Source organism: Anabrus simplex, chromosome 2 (genome assembly GCF_040414725.1).
Source record: "Anabrus simplex isolate iqAnaSimp1 chromosome 2, ASM4041472v1, whole genome shotgun sequence".
In the NCBI taxonomy this organism is placed as follows: Eukaryota; Metazoa; Arthropoda; class Insecta; order Orthoptera; family Tettigoniidae; genus Anabrus; species Anabrus simplex.
Genome location: NC_090266.1, coordinates 53,909,864 through 53,933,231, shown reverse-complemented (window position 1 = coordinate 53,933,231; position 23,368 = coordinate 53,909,864).

Below are 23,368 nucleotides of genomic sequence, written 5' to 3'. Positions count from 1 at the left end.
GAATAGGTATAACAACATTCTGCTGAAAATCGGATGGGACTTCTCCTGTCTCATACATCTTGCACACTAAATGAAATAACCTTACCATGCTGGTTTCTCCTAAGGCAGTCAGTAATTCAGCGGGAATATCATCAATTCCAGGTGCCTTGTTCCTATTTAGGTCACTCACAGCTCTGTCAAACTCTGACCTCAAAACTGGGTCTCCCATTTCATCAGCATCAACAGCCTCTTCATGTTCCAAAACGAAATTATCTACATCGTTACCTTGATACAACTGTTGGATATGCTCCTGCCATCTTTCTGCTTTGTCTTCTTTCCCTAGAAGTGGCTTTCCATCTGAGCTCTTAATATTCATGCACCTAGATTTCCTTTCTCCAAAGGTTTCCTTGATTTTCGTGTATGCAGCATCTACCTTTCCCAGGACCATACAGCCTTCGACATCCTTGCACTTCTCCTTCAGCCATTCTTCCTTAGCTACCTTGCACTTTCTATCCACTTCATTCTTTAATCGCCTGTATTCTTTTCTGCCCTCTTCATTTCTAGCATTCTTGTATTTTCGTCGTTCATCAATCAGGTCTAGTATCTCCTGAGTTATCCACTGATTCTTAGTTGATCTTTTCTTCCTTCCTAACATTTCTTCAGCAGCCCTACTGACTTCATTTTTCATGACTCTCCACTCTTCCTCTACTGTGTTTCCTTCGGCCTTTTCATTTAGTCCTTGTGCAACATGTTCCTTGAAACAATCCATCACACTCTTTTCTTTCAACTTGTCTAGATCCCATCTTTTTGCATTCTTTCCTTTCTTCAATTTCTTCAATTTCAGATGGCATTTCATGACCAACAAGTTGTGGTCAGAGTCCACGTCTGCTCCTGGGAAAGTTTTGCAATCCAAAACCTGGTTTCTGAATCTCTGCCTAATCATAATGAAGTCTATTTGATACCTTCCAGTGTCTCCAGGTCTCGTCCACGTATACAGCCGTCGTTTGTGGTGTTTGAACCAAGTATTGGCGAGGACTAAATTATGGTCAGTGCAGAATTCAACCAGCCGACTTCCTCTTTCGTTCCTTTGTCCCAATCCAAATTCTCCTACTGTGCTACCTTCTCTTCCTTGGCCTACCACTGCGTTCCAGTCTCCCATCACAATTAGATTCTCGTCACCTTTGACATATTGTATTAAATCTTCTATCTCCTCATATATTCTCTCAATTTCTTCATCATCCGCTGAACTAGTAGGCATATAGACCTGCACTATTGTGGTGGGCATTGGTTTGGTGTCTATCTTGGCGACAATAATTCTTTCACTATGCTGGTCGTAGTAGCTTATCCGCTGCCCTATTTTCTTATTCATTATTAAACCAACTCCTGCATTACCCCTGTTTGATTTCGTGTTGATAATTCGGTAATCGCCTGACCAAAAATCCTGTTCTTCCTGCCAACGTACTTCACTTATTCCAACTACATCTAACTTTAGCCTATCCATCTCCCTTTTCAGATTGTCTAACCTACCACAACGATTCAAACTTCTAACATTCCACGCTCCGACTCGCAGAATGTCAGTATCCATCTTCCTGATGATCGCCCCCTCTCGTGTAGTCCCCACCCGGAGATCCGAATGGGGGACTAGTTTACCTCCGGAATATTTTACCCGGGAGGAAGCCATCATCTGGTGATCAGCAATATAACATTCAATTACTTTTTCCCTGTATTCGATGATTGGATACCTGTCTATACCTTTCACAATGTAAATTTAAACCTTGCTAATGATAATAATAACAATAATAATAATCGTACGGCCTCAGATTCCAAATTGCACATATTCCGAACGTACGAGAGGGGAAATTTTACCGGGTGTTTGAAATGGCTGATTTGTTTAAACTTTATGACAGCGTCCGGCTCCATGGATAAATGGTTAGCGTGCTGGCCTTTGGTCACAGGGGTCCCGGGTTCGATTCCCTGCATGCTCGGGAATTTTAACCATCATTGGTTAATTTAGATGGCACGGGAACTAGGAGTATGTGTCGTCTTCATCATCACTCCATCCTCATCATGACGCGCAGGTCGACTACGGCAGTCAAATCAAAAGGCCTGCATCTGGCAAGCCGAACTTGTCTTCGTACACTTCCGGCACTAACAGCCATACGCCGTTTCATTTTTTTTGACATGCACTTAGCATTCCAACATTAATTGTATGGAGTGCGAAGACTTCTGACCACCTTTCGAATATCGACTAACTTGGCCGATATCGAACTCAGGAACTTGAGAACTACGAAGGTATAACACGACTTACGGAAAAGTCCAAATTATTACCTTAACTCAGTTTTCTCGTTCTCTGATATACAGTTTCTGGACTAACCTCTTCTTTGTAATCAAATCCCAATGCACCAGCGCCAGGGAAGTGGTTTTGTTAATTTTCGTTTGTGAGGTTCATGGAACGACATCTGGATTTAGATAACGTTTTATGACATGCAACGTTCTTACGCTTAATGAAGTTGATCACTGCACTACCAACCACAGAACATCATGACCATCTTCTAGCAAATGTGCGAGTCCTTACATTCACAAGCACATCACGTCTGACGTGCTCGTTAAGTCGCAGTGATGTCTGTTCCCCGTAAAGATGTGCTCTGCTAATGAGTTTGAAAATTTGTGTCACCGCTATTCTAATACTGTAGTGGTAGTCTTCCTGCCGTAACGACTTCCTCGTCGAGTATAGCACCACATAGAAATACTGGAAAATACTTTTGTCTTCAACAAAACATTTGATTTATTATTATTATTATTATTATTATTATTATTATTATTATTATTATTATTATTATTATTATTATTATTATTATTATTATTAGATTATTATCACTGTCCGACTCGTTGACTGAATGGTCCGCGAGCTGGCCTTCGGTTCAGAGGGTCCCGGGTTCGATTGCCGGCCGGGTCGGGGATTTCAATCTTCATTGGTTAATTCCAATGGCTTGGGGGTGGGTGTGTGTGACGTATTCAGCATTAGGGCCCTCATCATCACAGACATGCAGGTCGCCTAATAGGCCGTCTACGAGAAAAAGACCCGCACCAGGCCTCTCCGAAGGCCATGCGCAATTATTATTATTATCATTATTATTATTAGTAAATACGTCCATTTAAGACTACGCAAAGTGTTAGAGGCGTTTATATGCCTTCCACCGTGCACATATTTCTTCTTTTACTGTGATCTTCTTTTCCCCCTTTAGTACAAGTTTTTACGGTCGTTCATTCCATTGTTAACTTCCCATTTTTGGATTTGTGGAGTCAAAAATCCCCCTGTTTTGAATTTCTGCTTCTGTGATTATCGTCAATTTGAGGCGGTTTTATATTTATTCCTGTTTTGTTACAATTCGACAAATTGTTTTATTTTGTGTGCTATAATGGAAGACATTTACAAACTAATGATTGCAATCTAAATAAAGAAAGAATTCGTTTTCCAAGTAAGGAATATATAAACTCAAATGCCTTGAACCAAACTGTAATACCACATTTAGGCCCTTTTTATCCATATTTTATCCATATTTATATTTAGTGTTATCATCGCCGTAAGAGCCAAACTTGCCTGAGCGACGTAAAGCAAATTTTAAACTAAACAACTAAGTAAATAAATATAATTACAGTTTGAGCTATTTGGAGTTTCGCATTTGATAACACAGTGATTCCTAGAATGCGCATACAAAAGCCTGGACAATGTTTATGGACACTAACATAGTCAAATTTTCATAATGAATAATTCTCAAGCTTCTATTTTATATATTGAACATCTTCTCAACGTAAAAGGAAAACTTCCTGGTGGTGTTGCGAACAGCCAAGCACATGTAGAGGAGGAAAATGGTGTTGGTGAAAGTACGCTTGAGGAAGTGGAAAGAATGGTAAATAAACTCCACTGTCATAAAGCAGCAGGAATAGATGAAATTAGACCTGAAATAGTGAAGTATAGTGGGAAGGCAGGGATGAAATGGCTTCATACAGTAGTAAGATTAACGTGGAGTGTTGGTAAGGTACCTTCAGATTGGACAAAAGCAGTAACTGCACCTATCTATAAGCAAGGGAACAGGAAGGCTTGCAACACCTATCGAGGTATCTCATTGATTAGTATACTGGGCAAAGTATTCACTGGCATCTTGGAAGGGAGGGTGCGATCAGTCGTTGAGAGGAAGTTGGATGAAAACCAGTGTGGTTTCAGACCACACAGAGGCTGTCAGGATCAGATATTCAGTATGCGTCAGGTAATTGAAAAATTCTACGAGAGGAATAGGCAATTGTGTTTATGTTTCGTAGATCTAGAGAAGGCATATGACAGGGTACCGATGGAAAAGATGTTCACCATAAGGGGAGACTATGGAATTAAAGGTGTATTATTAAAATCAATGAGAGGCATTTATATTGACAATTGGACTTCAGTGAGAATTGATGGCAGAATGAGTTCTTTGTTCAGGGTACTTACAGGGGTTAGACAAGGCTGTAATCTTTCACCTTTGCTGTTCGTAGTTTACATGGATAATCTGCTGAAAGGTATGAAATGGCAGGGAAGAATCCAGTTAAGTGGAAATGTAGTAAGCAGTCTGGCCTATGCTGACGACTTGGTCTTAATGGCAGATTGTGCCGAAAGCCTGCAGTCTAATATCTTGCAAGTGGAAAATAGGTGCAATGAGTATGGTATGAACATTAGTCTTTTGAAGACTAAATTGATATCGGTGGGTAAGAAATTCAACAGAACTGAGTGTCAGATTGGTGATACAAAACTAGAACAGGTTGATAATTTCAAGTACAGTATTTAGGTTGTATGTACTCCCAGGATGGTAATTTAATAAGTGAGATTGAATCAAGGTGTAGTAATGAAATGGCGTATGGCTTTTAGCGCCGGGTGTGTCCGAGGACATGTTCGGTTCGCCAGGTGCAGGTCTTTTGATTTGACTCCCGTAGGCAACCTGCGCGTCGTAATAAGGATGAAATGATGATGAAGACAGCACATACACCCAGCCCCCGTGCCAGAGAAATTAACCAATGATGGTTAAAATTCCCGACACTACCGGGAATCGAACCCAGGACCCTCTGAACCGAAGGCCAGTACGCTGACCATTCAGCCAACGAGTCGGACAAGGTGTAGTAAAGCTAATGCAGTGAGCTCGCAGTTGCGATCAACAGTATTCTGTAAGAAGGAAGTCAGCTCCCAGACGAAACTATCTTTACATCGGTCTGTTTTCAGAACAATTTTGCTTTACGGGAGCGAAAGCTGGGTGGACTCGGGATATCTTATTCATAAGTCAGAAATAACAGACATGAAAGTCGCGAGAATGATTGCTGGTATTAACAGGTGGGAACAATGGCAGGAGGGTACTCGGAATGAGGAGATAAATTTTAATTCAGGAATGAACTCGATGGATGAAGCTGTACGCATAAACCGGCCTTGGTGGTGGGGTCATGTGCGGCGAATGGAGGATGGTAAGTTACCTAGGAGAATAATGGAGTCTGTTATGGAGGGTAAGAGAAATAGAGGTAGAACAATGCGACGATTGTTAGACTCAGTTTCTAACGATTTAAAGATAAGAGGTAGAGAACTAAATGAGGCCACAGCACTAGTTGCAAATACAGGATTGTGTCGACGTTTAGTACATTCACAGAGACTTGCAGACTGAAGGCTGAAAGGCAAAACAGTCTGTAATGATAATGTATGTATGTATGTATGTATGTATGTTTTAACGATTAATCTTCAAACCAAAGTGAAAAGTTGCCCGACTAAATTATAAATTAATAAAATTATAGAAAATCAAGAAAAATTTATTTTTATTGAAGGGGAGAATACAGAATTTAATGGGCCTTTTCACAGGTATTTAGAATACGTCTCCGGTGTTCTAAAACAGCAAATAGATTAAAAATAAGGACCACGTACATTGGACGTGCACTGTACTTGCACCACTACCACCTTAAGTGTCGAGCTGCGATATCCGCCATTTTGTCAGTATACAAAGGACCCCTTAAAGAGTTGATCTGTGGTGTTGGTTCAAACTCGACAATTTGGGAAATAAACAACTCATATATCAGCCAAACACAACACAATTCCATACCAGGTACAAAGAACACAAAACCATACTTAGACACTCAGGGTTCTGTGAACACCATTGGGGATATCATCACGGATATTAGAATATTACACATTGCCGATGTTTGTACAAGGACGGTATAGAAAATAATACAAACTTATTAAATATGAAGGAGACAATATAAGTGCACACATCAAAGAAAGCCAAGCGGAATAACCTTAACGATCACTCACCGTAAAGATTCTCCACTAATAACGCTACTAAATTAAGTGATGACATGTGTTTCCAGTGTTCCTTGGGAATGTTACAAGACTGAAAACAACTTGAAATAACACTAGATATCAACGGATCACATTAGGCAGAGGAAAATTCTTAAAACTAAGATTTTACAGTACGTTAATTAAGCCAGAATATCTTCGTGGATCGGAAAAATCAATTGTGAGTCGGGAAAAACACATCGAAAATATTATGAAAAAGTCATAAGGAGAATTCTAGGCCAAAAACTCACATGAGAACAGTAAAGATTCACAAAACAAATAATCTGATAATAGCCTGCCGAAACTAATTCCTGATAAGTAAGATTAGAAAATGCCTGAAAAACAAAACAGTTGTTGACAGATTATAATTGGGAACGATGCAATGGCAATTGCATAGATACTTCAAATAGCTGTTCATTTTGTCCATATCAGCAGATACCACAGTAAGAAAACCACCAACACAAGAATAAAGCTAACAACATCAACCACAATAATAAGGATTTCGCTGAATTATTTAGACACACTTCAGAGTACAATTTGGAAAACTTGGGCTTCTTCGTGTGTTAACAACGCTGTTCTTCAGAAAGGAGGCTTATTTTTCAGTATATTAGTAACTTTCCTGTAGTTGTGGAGCTCCAAGCTGCACGAGAGCTTTGATAAAGTCTAGTCCTTGGTGTTCAGTCTTCGCGCTTTCAGGGAAGATGTAGTTTACATCCCCATCAGTTGTATCTCTACACGGGAAATTGTATGTAGAGGTGACACCTATCTTGCTTGTTCAGATGAGCCGGAAATTACCCATGATTACATCTTATCCGTACAATGGTAGTTATCCGACCCTGGCCCATTGAACGTCTGTATACCATGGCTGTCTCGGTATACAGAGTGGTCGGAAAAAAGCGTGAACCGAGTATATAAGCGTTAGTGCGTTCGTCATATTGATAAGTAATTTGAAAAATTTACTTCGATATCTGGCGTCGTTGTCTTTTTATCAGCTGCTGAACTTAGCCATCGGGAGAAATCAAATGGGCTTTACGAGGCGGTGTTACTAAATCTGCACGTGGCTTGGTCGGACTTGAGCGCCATGCCGAGAAATGAGCATCAAACACAAACACACCGTGCGTTTCAGCCAAGGCCACCGTAGCGTGCTTGCTTGTTCAAGTACCTCCCCTGGAGGAGTTTATTTCTCCTATTGGCGTTCTAAAGTCGGCAATAAGCCACGTGTAAATTTAGCAACACCACAATAAAAGGAAGTCGCCTGCGAAGCGATCTGATTGGCTAACATCAGCAGCTGATAAAATGACAACGGTGCGAGATATCTAATTATCTTTTTCCAATTATTTATCAGTATGGCCAACAATCATATATCAGGTTCACGTTGTTTCCGATCACCCTGTACTTGGCTGGATGTAGGCATCATGTCTGCCGTATTATTGGTGGTCTGTAGTCCACAAAGCTGTCCATTCAGTATAGTTCTGGCACTTGTTTTTTAGCATAAAAGTGTGTAGGGGAGATGAATCGCAAGAAACCCCGTGCTTTGCCAATCTATCAACAATATTATTACACAGGGTTATTCACCTAACATGTTACACGCAAATAACTTCTAAACCATTAAAGATATCAGCATTCTGTTTTCATATTCGTAAATAGAACGCAGGGTCTTGTAAAATAACGTGCTACTTAGTCTCATGGGGTGATTAACAACCGAGATATTGATACTAACTCCATATTTTTAAATAGAAGGGCACACATTTATACAGCTGATTTAAAAGCTCATCTGCGTGCAAGTTCAAATATCTAAGTATTTTCAAAATCGAATAATTCATTTTTGAGATATAAATAAAAACAGCATGCGCGATTTTGCATGCCGTATCAGACGGCGTGAAGTCGGGCAAGGACATATTGAGGCGCAAGCTGCTTCCTGGCCTTGATTCCAGCCACAGAACGGATACCAGGCATGTAGGCCTACTGTAAACATAATGTGATGCACCGCAACATACCCTGGGTGTGCAACGTTATTGTATGACTGGCGAACACACAACGGGGAAGGGAGATTAAAGTTGCATTGTTTTGTTTTGACATGTAATAGGCTGCGCTCAGTTTAGCGTTTTATCTGACGGATAGGAATGGGAAGGATTTGGAAAGAAAGTCGTCCGTGGCCTATCACAAAGGTACCTATCCGGTATTTGCCTGGTGTTGAACATGCGACACCATGAAAATCAATGTCAGGTTGGGCGAGGCAGGACTCGAACCTACGCTATCCCGAATGCACGCTACTACAGTCGCGCTGGAGCTCTGCGGAGATTAATGCGTGTAAAATAAAACATAAATAATAGTGTTGCTGCCATCTCACTACGATCATCTCTGAACATTTGCTTTTCTAGAAGAAGCACTTCCGGTGTTTTATGTTATGTTTATTTCTCAACTCATAGAGTAGTATGAACTGTACACTAAAACCAGTGACAATTATAGCTTTCGTTATGTTCCTTTCAAGGCAAATTACTTATTTTATTCGTTTTAAACACATCAACCCTTTCTGTCCTGTCATGTGTTCGCTTGTCATACACACTTTGCAAACGCATCACATGTGTACGAGGTGCTTACATGCCTGGTATCCGTTCTGTGGCTGAACTCACTCCCAGGAAACTGCTTGCGCCTCGATATGTCCTTGCCTGACTTCACGCGTCTGATGCGGCATGCAAAACAGCGCATGCTGTTCTTATTTATATCTCAAAAAGTAATTGTCCGATTTTCAAAATACTTATATATTTGAACTTGTACGCATATGAACTTTTAAATCAGATGTATAAATTTGTGCCCTTCTATTTAAAAATATGGAGTTAGTATCAATATCTCAATTGTTAATCACCCCATGAGACTAAGTAGCACATTATTTTACAAGACCCTGCGTACCATTTACGAATATGAAAACAGAATGCTGATAATTTTAATGGTTTAGAAGTTATTTGCGTGTAACATGTTAGGTGAATAACCCTGTATATGACTCTTGTATGTCCTTTAATCCACAAAAAATCAACGCTGTGTCCCACCCCATTCAGGTGTAAGCACTGCCCCAAAAGCTCCTTTAGTGCGGATACTAGATTTCTCGAGATAACAACTGGGACGTCTCCCGCGATGCCACGTGACTTACCGTACGTGTAAGCTTCACGTAGTCTAACCAATATACTTTATCTTTTATATCATGGGATAGTAATCTCTCAATGAAATTAAATTGCAATAAATGTATTATGATCCTAAAGTCTAACAATATTCTCATTAATGCAGCGTAGTTCTAATTCAAATAATTAATGCCTACAATAATATACACTTACAAGTATGTATCCTTTTTTCAGAAATAGTTTTCACTGATATGTTTTCTTTCAGCAGCGGCTTGTTTTAAGGAATGTATCATCTCGTCGCTGCTGTGCCAAAACCGGGAATGTGACAATGATCTTACGATCCATTATTTTCCTTAAGCTGGTCACGCCTCCCAGCCATATATTGATATGCAGTCCATTTCATTTTCGTATGCGCATGTGTAAAGGAAAATGAACCTTACTATACCGTGCTGTAGGAATGTATGTATGCATGACATATTTGCCTCCTCCTAGAGTACGATGCATTTCTTTAAGAAAAGTAGACTGAGCTAGGATAGAACCTGCCAAGTTGGGTTCTATAGTCTTAGTTACTCAGCCAGACAAAAATTGATGCTTTCATCTGCACATTCATCGTGTGTAATGTAACGGCTAGCACTACTAGCTGCAAATCCTCAGGGGCCCGGTTTCCATTCTCAGCAGTGTCAGAGATTTTAACATTAATATGTTAATTCGTCTGGTTCGGGGGCTGGATTTGTGTGCCATTTTTATCATTAGAAACCATCTTGCTGTAAGTCACAAACATGTAGGTCGCCTATAGGCCGTCTACTAGGGAAAGACCAGCACCAGGTCTCTACGGAGGGCATACGCCATTATTAAATATTATTATTATTATTATTATTATTATTATTATTATTATTATTATTATTATTATTCCCCACCACTATTTGCTGTAATCAATCATACACTATTTATTTCATACGCGTAGTATACAACACAGGTGCGACACATTTTGTTTCACATAACCCATTAAAGTCCGATGTATTCTTTTTAACGACAGTGCCTTAATTATTAACAAAAAACCTATAAAGGTCTAACTTAGCAAATTTCATTCTGAATTATATAAAGTGTGTTTGGCCATAAATGTGTTTATAAATAACAAGCGCGGTGTTTGCAATTTATATGTCAGCTCATTAACATTCTCAAGATATCCTTCTATATTTTCTGTCTTCAGCAGAACCTATCCAGTTGTCATTCTCACGTGCACTTTCTAGTGTGCCATTTCACTGTTCTGAGATTAGAATTCAGTGGAGTTAAGATGGTCGCAATTGACGATAACGAATTTAAACAGAAGGCACAAACTCGATAATATATCAAGGAGATACGGTATAGCGCGAAGTCGAAATAGTCAAAATCCACATGGCATTGGCTAAGACAAAACAAGACTTAGAAGTGCTAAAGACAGTACTATTGTAAATTGATAAATGAACAAACCATCGTAAAGACCGAACGCATTACGTCCAGGAGGCTAGACACGCATCTTTAAATTCATAGCTTAGAAGAAAATCATTGGAAAAAGAAAGATTTACAGCGTTAAACTAACTGAATAGCGTACACATACAATAGAAATATTATAATCTACGCGATAAGGAGAATATTTTAGAAGTAACTGATATACAGGAGTTGATCACGGAAAAGATAGGGCCTTGATTCCATTAAAAGGAAAAGAATTCTCTGTAACGCAGCGATAACAATAAAAAAACAATAGTATACGGTACAAAAAGCTGAAACAACAGCAGACATAGATCAGCAAGATTAAGGCGATGCAATTCAAGCTAAACGAATTCTCATTGAAATTGTTATGTTAGAAGGCTTTGAATTCAGCATAATGTTGCAGCTAACTTCATACATGTATTTTTATCTTCCTATCTCGCAGGACGAGATCGCCATGCAGTTCTAAGAAGACTATGGGGAGATTGTCTGGATGAGGCCAATCTGGGATGGCGGCAAAGACTGACCACATCTCCGAGGACATCTCGATGGTCAGCGGCGGAATGCGAACGTCAAACCAGAGCCGCAGATGACGATGCAGACATAAGCCAATCACGGAGCCGAAGGGAAAAGATAAGTTATTCACTAAATTAAGGTAAATGATTGTGATACAAATTCAAAAGTAGACATTTTAGTTGTTTACAAGTAGATGTTAGATCGTAATGATTCAATTATGTTAGATTCTCGTGCAATAGTTATACATTTGTGTCGACATACATGGAGATAGGTATTCATCTTAAAGACAAGACCAAATCTAATTAGGGAGTGTGATATGAATGATATGATAATGCCATTGCAACGAAACCAAAGAATATTGGAAGGTTATGACATGTGAAATGCGAAGTGCATAGTGGTAGAATATTTTAAGGTTATATGTGAAGTGATGATTGATATATTGGGATATGAAGGTTAGATATTGCCTTAGGAAATTAAAGTAGGTTTATGTATATGGATATGAGAATAAACCGAACACACATCGAGAATAGATATGAAGATATTGATCCAATGAAGTGAATAATTGGGAAAGAAATTATTTTAAGCGTCAAGATGAGTTATATATGAGGGTTATTGGAAGGAAATGGAAGAGATATGATTATAATATATGAAATGAAGGTAATGTTGTGATGTTATATGAGTATAATGAAGAATGGAAAGATAGAATATATATTGCTACGACGATAAAATAAAAAATGACATTTTAAAGAGAAAGATGTCATTTGACGCAACCTAGGATCATTTATGTTCGCGATACCATTTCATTGATAGAGAATCCATATCCTACAATAGTGACAACGTGTTGTGGTAGTTATAATGTGTTATGGTAGGATTAGATCATCACAATGAATCCTTATAGGAAATGTCGGTCATTAATTTGATAAATGTTAACCTAATATCTCTACCATAAAGTTATATTTCCCTGAGTGATAAGATCACATGGATAGGCAATATAATTTTCTATAAATAATTCTGGAAGGATAGATGGTTTCTAGTATCTTCATGAAATAAATCCTTGCATATTTAAATAAATCACACAAGGTCATAGATTAAAGTTCAGACATTCATGTGAGAATATGGTTGATTAGTTATGTTTTATGGTTCATTTGGATCGAATAATAATTTGATAAATGATACAATGATGAGTAATGTTAGATTTTAAGGTGAATTTTAGCATATCGTCGCTACCGCGACAAAAACTCCTATGTGAAATATTTTAGCTTAGAACTTTGGCCGGTAAGGTTCTGTCATCTAAGGTGCAATATTATGGGAATGCTGTCAAGGCATTCTCACTCTTCATAATGTATGTGCTGCGGGTCAGTATATCTCCAAAAATATTATCACATAGGAGGTTTTGTCCCGGCAACGACGATATGTTTTCGCTAACAAGAAATACTTATCTTTTTCCCGACCCACGCAAGTATGTTATGATAATCCAGAGACAAGCACAAAAATGATTCTCATCCCAAGTTATCAGAAGAAAGGAAATGAATTATGATGCTGATAAAATTACATATTTTATATAATTCAAACAACTTGACATCATCCTTGAGTTTCCAAGTGAATTTGTACTTATTTAAAGAAATTTTAATTTTAATGTATATATTTTCTTGATTTGAAGTATGATGTGAAAGTGAGTTACAAGTTCATTTCAGATATTTATAATTTTTACTGTACATAACCAACATATTATTGATCAATATTGATAGTTCATGCTGTCGAAGCAGATTCAATTAATTCAATGTAAGAAAATAATTTTTCCTTCATTTCATTTTCTCAATTTTGGTTAAGGATATTAGATAGATTTAGAAAAGTAGGCGTCAAATAGATCATATTCTCGTGTAGCCGGCGATCCGCAGGATGGAGACGTCCATCACCATTGCCGGCAAATAAGGCGTTTATTTAAGAAGCCGTTCTCTTTTCGGAACTCACTATAAAAGATATATATATATATATATATATATATACACATCGAACCCTGAGAGTAAGCTGGCCTGGATTTCTTTAACGTCCCGCCCTGGACGCACGAAGGGCGTACTAGATTTCAAGTTTTCATACAAATGGTTTTATAAACATAATTATTACGCTTCTTCACACACCAAACAATTGGATGTGCTGTTTGGGTCACGTAGCTATCTACTTGTGTTCGGAAGATAGTGGGTTCGAACTCCACTGTCGGCAACCCTAAGATGGCTTTCCGCGGTTTTCCATTTTCACACCAGACAAATGCTGGGGTTGTACCTTAATTAAGGGCACGGTCACTTCCTTCCCACTCCTAGCCCTTTCGTATCCCATCGTCGCCATTAGACCCATCTGTGTCGGGTCGACGTAAAACAAAATTTTAAAGGCTTCCTAACGTAAGCAATAATGACATGGAAAGGGGAACTTTATGATGTTTAGTTACGGCCATCAATTTCTATCAGCATGAAAACATACCATCATGAACCTTTTACAACGTATGTTAAACAGTTACAGTAGATACTTCCCAAATGGCTTCACGGCGTAATGTGGGCGAGTCAATATGTCAGTTCGATTTAGAACAGTAGGCCCTAAACTACGCACAATGTGTACATCTTTGTTATTATGATACAAAATAAAGCAATTCAAATATTGTGAATTAAAATAGTGTACGCTACAAGGACAGAGGTGTTTCACGTTTTAATTTCGAAATTCCAGTCGAACTCATCTGTAAAACCTCACATTGTAACGTAAATGACGAATATTTCCGTATTCGTAGAATGATGTCTTCTCACTAAAATTAATTGTATAGCAAATTAACTTGGGGTGTAGTCTCTAGTCGTGACGATAGCTGTGTTGGTCGTTGTGATCAAGGGACTGAGTAGAAGGTGATTCGATTGTGCACTCAGTGTGTATTGTTGTGTCATGGCGGATATTTATTTCTCTGGGTTCCCATTTAGCTTTGTCACTAATTCGCTTAATATTGTTGTGGAGATATGTACTGGAATCAATGAAAAGTGCTCTATTCATTCTCTACTTCTTCCCTTGTATAATTGTACCACTGATATTACTGGGACCTTTTCACAGAAACGTTAACCTAATTGAATAATCCATTTTACATATGATAAACTTTTTTAATACATTGTGCTAGCACATCTGTCATAATCTTGTTAAGGGTGTCAATTTGTATTGTTACTGGAGGAGCTAGCTCAGTGGGGAGCGCTTGGGGGACATAAGTCATAACATTAAGTGGTGGGAGCATCGCTGTGACGTGTACTCAGCCCCATAATCCAATTGTGTCCTGACGAAATCATAGCAGCTTGATTTGATAACATCGAGAGCCTTCCGACCTCGTCACTGTTTCTTGTGGTCTGAGCGTTTTCTCTACAGGCCGTGTCAGTTGACAGGTAGCAAGAATACACTGCGATTATTGTAGTGTGATCTTTTCCTCTTCTAAGCGCGTCAATTCTCAGGTAGCGAGAATACACTACTATACGATTACTGTGGTCTGAGCCTTTTCTCTCCTGGGCGCGTCAGTTTACAGGTAGTGAGAAGACTATTATACGATTACTGTGGTCTGAACTTTTTCCCTTCTGGTCCTGGTCAGTTTACAGGTAGTGGGAAGACTACTATAGGATTACTGTGGTCTGAACTTTTTCTCTTCTGGTCTTGGTCAGTTTAGACTACTATACGATCTTTTCTTCTGGTCGTGTCAGTTTACAGGTAGCGAGAATACACTACGATTATTGTGGTCTGATCTTTTCCTCTCCTGGTGGTGTCAGTTTACAGGTAGTGAGAATACACTACTATACGATTGTTGTAGAGCTGACCCCACGGTGTAGGCGTAGCGTGCCTGCCTCTTACCCTCAGGCCACGGGCTCGATTCCCGGCTAGGTGAGGGATTTTACTGGATCTGAGGGCTGGTTTGAGGCCCATTCAGCCTACGTGATTGCAACGAAGGAGCTGTCTGACTGTGAGATGGCGGTCCCGGTCTAGAAAGCTTAGACAACGGCCGAAAAGATTCGTCGTGCTGAGACATCTCATAATGTGCAGGCCTTCGGGATGAGCAGCGGTCGCTTGATAGGCCATGCAAGCCCTTCCGGGCTGTTGTGCCATGGGGATTGTTTTTTGTATGGCTTTATAGTATTATTGTGGTCCAGCTTCTTCATTTCTGGACGTATCAGTTTATATTTAGAGGCAAGACACTTTTGCACCATTATCGTACAGTATGAATCTCTCCGGTACGCCTCTGGGGTGTAATGGTTAGTGTGATTAGCTGCCACCCTCGGAGGCCCGGGTTCGATTCCCGGTTCTGCCACGAAATATGAAAAGTGGTACGAGGGCTGGAAGGGGGTCCACTCAGCCTCGGGAAGTGAACTGAGTTAGAGGGGTTTCGATTCGCACCTCAGCCATCCTCGAAGTGGTTTTCCGTAGTTTCCCACTTCTCTTCCAAGCAAATGCCGAGATGGTACCTAATTTAAGGCCACGGTCGTTTTCTTCCCTGTTCCAATCTTTCCATCCCTTACAAGGCTCCTGTCCAGCATAGCAAGTGAGGCCGCCTGGGCGAGGTACTGGTCCTCCTCCGCAGTTGTATCCTACGGCTCGAAGTCTCATGCTCCAGGCCACTGTCCTTGAGGCGTTAGAGGGTGGATCCCTCAATGAGTCCAGGGGAATAATAATAATAATAATAATAATAATAATAATAATAATAATAATAATAATAATAATAATAATAATAATAATGACTGCTTCTGTGGTGTATTAGTTAGCGTGATAAGCTGCCATCCCCGCAGGCCGAGTTCGATTCCCGGCTCTGCCACAAAATTTGAAAAGTGGTACGAGGACTGGAACGGGGTCAACTCAGCCTCGGGAAGTCAACTGAGTAGAGGGGGTTCAATTCTCTCCACAGCCTTCCTCGAAGTGGTTTTCCGTAGTTTCCCACTTTTCTTCCAGGCAAATGCCGAGATGGTACCTAATTTAAGGCCACGGTCGCTTTCTTCCCTGTTCCAATCTTTCCATCCCTTACAAGGCTCCTGTCCAGCTTAGCAAGTGAGGCCGCCTGGACGAGGTAATGGTCCTCCTCCCCAGTTGTATCCTACGACTCGAAGTCTCATGCTCCAGGCTTGAGGCGTTAGAGGTTGGATCCCTCAATGGGTCCAAGGGAATAACCAACCCTGGGGGTTAAGAGATTGAGGAAGAAAGCAATAATAATAATAATAATAATAATAATAATAATAATAATAATAATAATAATAATAATAATAATAATAATAATAATAATAATAATCGTCGTGTCTACTTCTATATAGTAGCCAACATTAGCAGACGAGTGCTGTAAGTAGTTGTAAAATCAAGCCACTTGATAGCGTTAGTGGCGCTGTCTCGTAGGAAAGAAAATGTTTTTTCGAAACAGTTTCCGCTATTACCTTGTGGTAAAATGCAACAAGCTGATTCCCCAGTAGTGCAATTGGGTAGCGCACTGTACTTATATGACAGTAGTCGAGAGATGGAGGGGTTGTGAGTTCGAGTCTCATCTGTGAAATATATTTCAGATGTAAACTTTTCCCTTTGCGTGAAGCTAATGATTATGAATATGTCTTTGAAGAAATGAAACTGAAACTGACAATGAACGATTTATTTGGGTCATTTCACAGGGATGGGTACAGAGGTTCTATTTCACACAAATCTACAGATCGTGCACCTCACAACGTCACTGTTGCTAGTTGAAACATTCAGTAACGTCACTTTCGTAACACATTTTGTCGCGTCACGTTACGTCACGTCACGTCACGTCACGTCACGTCACGTCACGTCACGTCACGTCACGTCACGCCATCCCAGCCGGAAGACATAGGCTATTCACGTCATTATACAGGATGGACAGGTACTCATTGAACGAATGAAGATATGTTGGGAAGAAAAGGAGAAACATTGTACTAAATAGTTCGAACGCACTCCTTAGTTGGAAATAAAGAATAAAAAAATAATAAAAAATGTTATCTTATTGTAGTGGACGCAGAGGGAAAAAGCGAAACATGAACCGAGGGTTAAATGTTGACAAATTTATTTAGTAATGACTCCCATTTTCTTTTCTTTACTGAATGATGATCTTTCAAAAATCAACGATAAACAATTGATTTAACAAGACGAAATTAACAACAAACAAGCTTATAAGCTTGATTAATTCACAACTGCGGAGACGTGAGAACTCCCATTTCCATTACACAAGTCTTTAGTCAAGTCAGTACATAAATCTTTGGCATCATTTAGTCAGGCACTAGCCTTTACAAAATGTAATCTTCTAGCAGAGGGAATATAGAGTTTTACATTGTTCAAAAGGAGAAGTTGTACCTTCTAAAATAAAGTTATCCAGAGGGGAAAAGTATCCTCAAATTTAAAGTCACATTATATCAGAAGGGTGCCAAACCCTGAGATACAATGTACATTTCACAGTTTAAACTGTCTAAAGGGCCTGTAAATTACATTAGATAGTTGGAATTACAAAATGGCTTTACTTCAAATATCTTTAGCAGGATTCAACATTCTGCTCTTGAAAGCTTATACAGCTTTCACACTGTCGGCTCCATGGCTAAATGGTTAGCGTGCTGGCCTCTGGTCAAAAGACCTGCATTCGGCGAACCGAACTTAATCTCGGACACACCCGGCACTAAAAGCCATACTCCATTTAATTTCTTTCACACTCGCTACCCTTATTTTGTTAAGGAGTCACACCAGAAGAGCATGTCGAAGGATCCAGGATCAAAGCAATACAAAAACCAAAGCCCATGTTACACGGCCAAGCAATTAGAAAAACAACGGTTAATGGAAAATATCGAGAACGAAATATGAAAATGGAGTCTGAACCCACTCAAGCACTCCGCGGAAAAGGCTTACGTTAAAATCTAAAATAGCTTAAGGCTCGATGACACAGAGGATAAGACACGCTACATGGTGCCTAAGGAAGAAAAGTTCAGGCCCCAACACTTAGTCACCATGAAACAAAGTAAATAAGGGAAACAAGGATACACACTCGTGCGTCCTTACATTTTACGAAGTTCCCATGAGGGATTATTACATTAAGTCCGTAGACTCCTTAGGAACCTTACATTTTAAGTCCTAGAAAGAAGGAATAAAACCCAACATTAAATTTAGGAAACACAGATCGACCTGTGAGTTACATGTTAAGAGGGAACGTAGTATACCTTCCCTTTACCACAGGTAGGTAATGTTCACAAAATTAGATAATAGTTCTACTTTACCTTGTGATGCCACCTCTTTACGCCAGTCCGAACGTATGCATTTCCCGAAGCTGGCCCCGTCAGTTAACATTGCACTCTTAGGTTCAAAATTCAATGCTATACGTAGGGAACTGGCTGACTGTTCTAGAATAATGATGACATATACTGTTTGATTGGTGGAACTTTCTGTTAGAAGGCAGAAATCTAATTGGGGTGATCAATGTTACAGCTCATAAAAATAAAAAACAACTGGAAAGGGATCAGGTTGTCAAGCCTCAAAACATGAACATTCTCAATCATGTTAATTACAATTCACAACAGTAGGTGGCACTTAGAATCACCAGTAGAGAAACTTGTTAAGATAGAATGAAATTCTTGGATATGGTATAGTTTGGTATGTCGTCTGTGAGATTTCACTACTGTCACTCGGTATAGGGGGGAGTTCTAACTCCAACTCAGTTCGAATATTGTACTAATAATAATAATAATAATAATAATAATAATAATAATAATAATAATAATAATAATAATAATAATAATAATAATAATAATAATAATAATAATAATGACATACATACATACATTATCAATATGGACTGTTATGCCTTTCAGTGTTCAGTCTGCAAACCTCTGTGAATTTACTGAACGTCGCCACAATCCTCGATTTGCAATTAGTGTTGTGGCCTCATTTAGTTCTATACCTCTTATCTTTAAATCGTTAGAAACTGAGTCTAACCGTCGTCGTCTTGGACTACCTCTACTTCTCTTACCCTCCATAACAGAGTCCATTATTCTTATTCTCCTTGGTCACCTACCATCCTCATTTGCCCCACATGACCCCGCCACCGCAGACGGTTTATGCGTATAGCTTCATCCATCGAGTTCATTCCAAAATTAGCGTTTATCTCCTCATTCCGAGTACCCTCCTGCCATTGTTCCCACCTGTTTGTACCAGCAATCATTCTTGCTACTTTCATGTCTGTTACTTCTAACTTATGAATAAGATATCCTGAGTCCACCCAGCTTTCGCTCCCGTAAAGCACAGTTCGTCTGAAAACAGACCGATGTAGAGGTAGCTTCGTCTGGGAGCTGACTTCCTTCTTACAGAATACTGTTGATCGCAACTGCGAGCTCACTGCATTAGCTTCATGACACCGTGATTCAATCTCACCTACAATATTACCATCCTGGGAGTACATACAACCTAAATACTTGAAATTATCGCCCTGTTCTAGCTTTGTATCACCAATCTGACATTCTATTCTGTTGATTTTCTTACCTACTGACGTCAATTTAGTCTTCCAGAGGCTAATTTTCATACCATACTCATTACACCTATTTTCTAGTTCCAAGATATTAGACTGCAGGCTTTCGGCACAATCTGCCATTAAGACCAAGTCGTCAGCATAGGCCAGACTGCTTACTACATTTCCACCTAACTGATTCCCTCCCTGCCATTTTATACCTCCCAGCAGATGATCCATGTAAAGTATGAACAGCAAAAGTGAAATATTACAGCCTTGTCTAACCACTGTAAGTAACCTGAACCAAGAACTCATTCTACCATCCATTCTTACTGAAGCTCAATTGTCAGCATAAATGCCTGTGCTTGATTTAATAATCTACCTTTAATTCCATAGTCCCCCAATATAGCGAACACCTTTACCCTCGGTACCCAGTCAAATGCTTTCTCTAGATCTACGAAGCATAAACACTACTGCATATTCCTATCGTAACATTTTTCATTTACCTGGCGCATACTGAAAATCTGATCCTGACAGCCTCTCTGTGATCTGAAACCACACTGGTTTTCATCCAACTTCCTCTCAACGACTGATCGCACACTCCCTTCCAAGATGCCAGTGAATACTTTGCCCAGTATACTAATCAATATGATACCTCGATAGTTTTTGCAATCCTTCCTGTTCCCTTGCTTATAGATAAGTGCAATTACTGATTTTGTGCAATCTGAAGGTACCTTACCAACACTCCATGCTAATATTACTACTGTATGACGCCATTTCATCCCTGCCTTTCCACTATACCTCACCATTTCAGGTCTAATTTCATCTATCCCTGCTGCTTCATGACAACGGAATTTATTTACCATCCTTTCCACTTCCTCAAGCGTAATTTCACCAACATCATTTTCCTCCTCCCCATGAGGTTGGCTGTTCGCAACATCACCAGGATGATTTCCTTTTACATTGACAAGATGTTCAGAATATTCCCTCCACCTCTCCAGTGATTCCCTGGGATCTATTATGAGTTCACCTGAATTACTCAAAACACTGTTCATTTCCTTTTTCCCTCCCTTCCTAAGATTATTTATTACAGTCCAGAAAGGTTTTCCCGCTGCTTGACCTAGCCTTTCCAGGTTATTACCAAAATCTTCCCACGACTTCTTTTTGGATTCAACAGCTATTTGTTTCGCTCTGTTTCTTTCATCTACGTACAAATCCCTGTCTGCCTCGGCCCTTGTTTGCAGCCATTTCTGATAAGTCTTCTTTTTACGTTTACAAGCTGCTCTCACTTCATCTTTCCACCAAGTTGTTCGCCTTTCCCCATCTTTACACACACGTGTTGCTTGGCATTCCCTTGCTGTTTCTACTACAGCATCCCTGTATGCCACCCATACACTTTCTATATCCTGAACCTGCTTACTGTCTACTGTTTGAAACTTCTCACTAATCATTCCATGTACTTCTGTCTAATTTCCTCGTCCTGGAGATTTTCTACACTTATTCGTTTGCAGACAGATTTCACTTTCTCTACCCTATGCCTAGGGATACTTAGTTCATTACAGATCTGGTAGTGGTCTGTATCATCGAAAAATCTTCGGAAAACTCGTACATTCTTAACAGATTTCCTGAATTCAAAGTCGAGTAAGATATAATCTATTATGGATCTGGTACCCCTAGCCTCCCATGTGTAGCGGTGAATAGCCTTATTCTTGAAGAATCTATTCGTAACTGCTAAACACATACTAGCACAGAAGTCCAGCAAACGCTTCCCATTCCCATTAGCTTCCATATCTTCCCCACATTTACCAATCACCCTTTCGTATCCTTCAGTGCTATTCCGAACTCTCCCATTGAAATCGCCCATTAGCACTGATCTATCATTGCTGTTGACCCTGACCCCGAAGTCACCCAATGCTTCGTAAAACTTGCCAACTTCATCCTCATCTGCAACCTCATATGGTGAATACACGGAGACAATTCTAGTCCTGATTCCTCCAACTGACAAATCTACCCACGTCATTCGCTAATTTACGTGCCTAACAGAAACTATGTTGCGTGCAATGGTATTCCTGATAAAGAGCCCTACCCCAGACTCTGCCCTTCCCTCTCTAACACCCGTCAAGTACACTTCATATTCTCCTATCTCTTCCTTGTTATCTCCCCTTACCCGAATATCACTTACTCCTAGCACATCCAGATGCATCCTCTTTGCTGACTCGGCCAGTTCTACTTTATTTCTTCCATAAACCATTGATAGCTCCCATCGAATTCCATTTCGTTCACCAAGTTGTCTCCAAGGAGTCCCTCGCCTCGCAAATGGGAGCGGGACTCCGTTACTCCCATAGGTCCGAGGCTTGCTTAAAATGTTCTGAACTCGGTAAATTCATGAAGCAGGATGCTACCCTACTTGCACATATTCCAAAGGAGGATCTCTCCTCTAACGGGTTATGGACCACCGGTGAATTGTATAGTCCTAGCCGCCTGAGCACAAGGAGGGCCATGACTCAGAATATATCGGAGATGCCCACTCCCATTCCATAGCAACTGGTATCCCGACTCTCAGGACCACTTACTAGGCCACTCAGGCGTTGCCCATGGGTCACGAACTAGGACGCGGGGCTGCAGTGGTTGCATATGACCTTGGTTTTTGAGAAGGGGATTTGTAAGCCGAATTTTTCTGAGCATTTCTTGAGGGTTTCGATTTGACTGATTACCTGTTTTTCGTTTGTTGTTGTTATTATTATTATTATTAATTAAAGTAATTAATAAATAATTGTTCATAAGTAATAATAATAATAATAATAATAATAATAATAATAATAATAATAATAATAACTTTACATCGTTATTCTCAACCGAGGAATACGATTGAACTTACTAAGCTTATGTGTTTGCTTTACCTTTTCCCCAAACCTCTTCATCTTCTCCCTGTAAATTTTCTCGCGTTCTTCTATCCAGGTTTCGCTGGTTGTAGTATATGTTCGTCTCCAAATTGGTGATTGTCGAGTACTTTTCTGTCCTGTACAGTTTAACCCATCATGCCGATTTCGTAGAGATCTTTTTGAATTTCAATTATTTGCTTGTTCTTGCCTTCTATTGAGAGGGCAAGGTTGAGACTTCTATCATTGTTAATCCTGAGGGCGTGATCCCAAAATTTCAATCTCATTTTCCTGAAAGTGCCTGATTTATTTTCAGAATGCAAATATAGCTTTTGAATGTTCTTTTCATCCATATTCTCTCTATGGAGTGAGGGCTTAAGGATTTTCCAAGGATTTATATATCTGCTTCCAATGATCAAGTTTACGGATGCCTACAATGATACTGATTTGTCTTAGTTTTGCTTTCCGTAAAATTGATTATTATTATACCTATTCGAGGTGATTCTATCGATTTTTTAGCTGAAAGGTTCTCTCTTTTTTCACTTTATGTTCTCGTAACTACTTGAATTTAGTTACTTGAGAAAGTTTGCCA